A 5,168-nucleotide genomic window follows, 5' to 3' on the forward strand; every position below is an offset into this window, starting at 1 on the left:
ACTTCTATCAAAGCTTTGACAATGTTCTCTTCCAATCTAGCAACACTTTCAACTCGATTTTGAATTTCATGGTCAGTATCATAAAAATAGAGTTGCAAATTGCGCGGCGGACAGCCATCAGGCAATAAGTCATTGATAAAATGATACATTTGCCCTTGAACTTTGAACGTATATATGCCTTTATTACGCTTACAAAGATTTTTATCATACTGATGAATGCCAAGCGAAGTAAAAGCAAATGTGTTGTTATAAGTCCTCACACATGTACGGAAATTCTTTGAAGCATCATCAACTCCAGTGTACAGGTTTTTCAACACCAAAGGCATTTCGTTTGATACAAGTACAACTTCTCCCTTGCAACAGCAAAAAGCAGGTGGCTCATACTGGATGCGTTTAGCGCCACAATAAATACAGTCAGGAATAGCAGGCAACACAAACGGTTCTGTTGTTCCACGGCGTTAACCAATAAACAATGTGAGGACATGGCGTTCATCATTCATTGTGTATAGATTATGTGGATTTATAAGCAAAGGATTATAATTGGTGAATTTATGTGCGCATTGTCCCAAATGCCACATACACAGATGAATAATGTCGCCGTACAATAAACCCGGAAAAAAAAGTTACGAGAATTAGTACAGTGTCAAAAAAAATTTATAAAGTCATTGTTAATATCGATTTAGTTGTTCAGCACCTGTATTACATGGCAGAGGTGAAGGACGTGGTGGTTGTTCAGACGCGTTCTGAGGGTTTAAACATTGCATTTCATTTGGAATTTGTTGTTGTGATGACAGTTGTTTCCATGATTGTTTTTTTTTATTTCTTTTACGCTCACGAATTTCTTCAGGCGTAAAGCGTGCACGGCTTTTCGAAAAGGATTGCATGGTTGAACTAAGTCAAACGTAAAAAACCACAGGTCGTTGAATAAAGTTGTAGAGAAAGGTCCCAGAACTGAAAACGTGATAAAACACAATAAATGACTACTTCATATCAATAAGACAACAACTAATTGTTTTAATGATGTGAGAAAATTTTTGAAAAAAAATAATGTGAGGATTAAATTTTTTTCCTAATGATTTTATTCCAAGGAGGAAAATATGTCCATTCTAATATATGGCTAACGCTTGTAGAAATGGCCCATACCCGACCAAGTATTGCCCTTCATCATGTTCATTCTTTAGCCATATCCTTTCTATAGATATCCACATTCAACGCAGATAACTGCAAAGGAAGAGAGACAAATCCCGATCGCTAGGAGAGAGAGAGAGAAAAATGCAGACCGCTAGGAGAGAAAGGTCGTCAGTCGGATCGACAGTGGGAAGCAAGAACACTAATCGCTATTGCCAAGCCCTAGTACCGACATTTCAACAACCTCAACCATCCAGAGTCAAGGCCAAATAGGAGACAGGCCAGGACCGATCCTTCAACGCCGATGACACCGCTTAAAGTGAGTAGGCAGGCCCGATCCGCCAACGTACACTCTCGTTAACACATGCCAAAGTCCCGAACTAAGCAGTTGATCGGAACAATCACCAATTTGTCAGGCCCGTGTCGCCGGTCGAGCAAGCGTAGCTCCGACGTCGCCTTCATGGTCAAACGAAGGTCACTGGCGGTGATTCCAAAGGAATAGGCATATTTGTATATATTTCAAGAAATTTTCCACGTATAAGCCTAACTCTCTCACTCTCACTCTCACGGTCAATGAACGCTCACGGCATATATCTCGCTTTCACAGAAGTGCGATTTAGTTCTCTCATTCTCACAGACGCAGACCTAGATCAGCGAATATCACCAACGGGCGTGGCGAAAAACGAGTCCTCTACCAGTCCTACTCTGTGAGACCACGAAAGCGACCAGCCTACTCAGTAAGTACTCTACTTCCTCTAAACCTCTACGCGACTAAGGTATTATTGCTCTAGTTGACACATTTAATTTTGTTTAATTAATATTTTCTCTTTTTTTTATTATTGTTAATGGAGATGATTTTATGATTTGATCTCTCAAAATGAAGTTATGATTTGGTTCTGAATATTGTTGTGATTGAATATGATTTGCTTATTGTTGATGGTTGGTTTGTTGTGATTAATCGTAATCTTTTTTTTTAACATATGATTAATGATAATCTTGTCGTTATTATGTGCATAAGCTTTATTGTCTTATTGTGGTTGTTAAATGTTAGGTTTTAATTGAAGGTAAAAAAAATGTAAAAATGTGAAAATATATTGTTATTATTATTATTATTATTATTGTTATTATTAGTATTATTATTTTTTTAAATATTATTATTATTATTATTATCATTATTATTATATTTTGGATGGAAAGATGGAATTGTTGGAATGGGGAATGTTTTGTCTCCCTCTTTCCTTGAGTTCTTCCCACGCCGGATCACCATATCCAAAGCTTAACTCCATTCAATTTTTTTTGTCTTATTATATTGTCTTTCTTGCTAGTTAGAATCAATCATATTTATCTATATGGGTTATGTTAGAAGAAGAAATAAGGAAAAGAGATGAGAGATAGAGGGATTAACGAAGAAAAAGAGAGAAGCTGTCGTGGGAAATGAAAGAAGAGAAACAAATGGTTTTCTCTTCATTTTCGGCAGAGAAGAGAGAAATAAGTGGAAATCTCTTGTTCAAATTTCTTTCTTTTTATTATTACTTGGATTAATTCACAAGCTATGGTTGAATAATTCAAGGTAGTGAATCCCTTCTATTTGTATTACTATTTGGATTAATTTACAAGTTGTGGTTGAATAATCCAAGATAGTTGAATGTTGAGGAGATACAAACCTTTTGTTCAATCCTTGACTCCTTGTTCTACTTCGCTAAAAATAAGTGACTCTTCATATTATTTTAAGATATATATATAGTATTTCACTTTAAACTTTTTATGAATTTCCTTTCAAAATAGCATAAAAATTGTTGACTTGGATTGTAATAAAATTATTATATGTATGCTTTCAATTAAATTTTGTTTAATATGGTTCACGTACCAAAACCAAATGTCCCTACTATGGACCATCCTCTTCTACTCCACCACCTACCATGCTTTTATTATTATTATTATTATTATTATTATTATTATTATTATTATTATTATTATTTGAATGTTGAAAATGCATGGCATTGATAATCATATGATCATTTTTCAAGCAGCGTAGATAACTGCATCCTAAACCAAAATTACACATACACACATATATGCATTTTCTAAATTAAATATCCAAACTTTAATGGATTGAGTTAATGTTAATTAATTAGCATGCATTCACTATAGCTATAAAAGCTGTTTTTTTTTTAAATAGTATTTGTATCTTTGAAAATTCTACAGCATTCATATTGTAAAAATTATATACTCAATGTATGACTGTATACGTATAGAACTATACATAATATATTATATACGGAGTAATATAAAACGTTGAATAGGTAATGAGTAGCCCCGGCCTATATTAATTATTGACTAATCTGTTTTTATTGGGTTAACCCCACGTACCTCACTCTAATCTTTCCTCAACTTTAATATATGCTCAGCCTGAAGTCTGCTAGTGTCAGAACACAACACCAGACACATATGTTTTTTTTTTAATATAAATTTTTAAAACATAGTTGTTCGTTCTTATCGAAAATGTTGAAAATGGTGAGGCAGTGACTCTTTCTGAACTCTCTCTCTTTTGTATCTTTCCTACTACCACTACCTCTGTTCTTTTCACGATGACGGTGACCAGCGACTCCTTCTCCAGATCCGGCGAAATGAGGTGCGGCGGCGACCATCTCCTCTGTTCTTTTCTTCACGTGGACGAGATGCGACATCCTGGACTGCTATGGTTTCGAAACCAGAACAGATCTGCTTGTTTTCGGCTGGAAACCAGCGCTGGTGTCTCAGTCAGGGCGATGGAGATGAAGGGTTGCGAGCAGGAAGGCAACTCCGAAGGCGAGGTCGGCGTGGCCTGGAGAACTCCGGTCGGTGACCGGCGACTCCTCCAGATCCGGCGAAGCAGCGATGAGGTGCGGCGGCGACCATATCCTCTGTTCTTTTCACGATGATGGTGACCAGCGACTCCTTCTCCAGATCCGGCGAAATGAGGTGCGGCGGCGACCATCTCCTATGTTCTTTTCTTCACGTGGACGAGAGGCGACATCCTGGACTGCTATGGTTTCGAAACCAGAACAGATCTGCTTGTTTTCTGCTGGAAACCAGCGCTGGTTTCTCAGTCAGGGCGATGGAGATGAAGGGTTGCGAGCAGGAAGGCAACTCCGAAGGCGGCGAGGTCGGCGTGGCCTGGAGAACTCCGGTCAGGTTGTAAGCGGTCACTCCCTCGCGGGCTCACTCTCTCACGCCCTCCAGGCTCCATCGTCTGTCCTCCGAGGCTCCGACGCTAACGCCTTCCAGCCTTCGCTCCTCAGCCTCACGTCCTCAGCGGGCGCCGGTTGCCCAGACGGCCGAGTCAACCCACTCAACCAGTCGGCAGTCAGGTAATATATTTAATTATTGTTTTTAATTTGGCAGTAATTCATAATATTCTTAAATTTCATTTTATTACTTTGATTTGTTTAGATTTGTTTAATTGTTTAGACTTGGGCACTTGGAAGTGTGTGCATCATTTGCTTTTGGATTTCATATTTTGGTTTTGTTTAGACTTGGCACGTTGGAAGTGTGTATAGCAGTTTCTGTATCATTTGCTTTTGGATTTCATATTTTGGTTTTGCTTAGAGCACTTTGGCAGTGTTAAGTATTACTCACATGGTTTGAAGTCGGTTTTTTGGTAACCGACCGAAACCGACCGAAAACCGACGTTCTGTTATCGGTCGGTTTTAGATCCATCCTCGGTCGGTTTCGGTCGGTTATAAGAGCCAAAAATAGCGGTCGGTTTTTCGGTTTTTCGGTCGGTTATGTAACCGACCGACCGTTTGCTCAGCCCTAATTGTTATATCAATAATGATGAATTAACTTCCATACGTTATATGTAAACTTTGGACTTGTGCATTAAATTTGTATCAAGTATCATAGCATTATTGAAATTCATATATGAACTTCCACAATTAATTGTCTTTATTGTTGTTTGTTGTAGGGGTTTAAATTATTAAACAAATGAGTAGTAGATAACTTGCTCAATATTTGCTGAGAAGCAAACTAAATTCCACCTAAATGGCTAAATGCGACAT

Source organism: Ipomoea triloba, chromosome 2 (assembly GCF_003576645.1).
Source record: "Ipomoea triloba cultivar NCNSP0323 chromosome 2, ASM357664v1".
Lineage (NCBI taxonomy): Eukaryota > Viridiplantae > Streptophyta > Magnoliopsida > Solanales > Convolvulaceae > Ipomoea > Ipomoea triloba.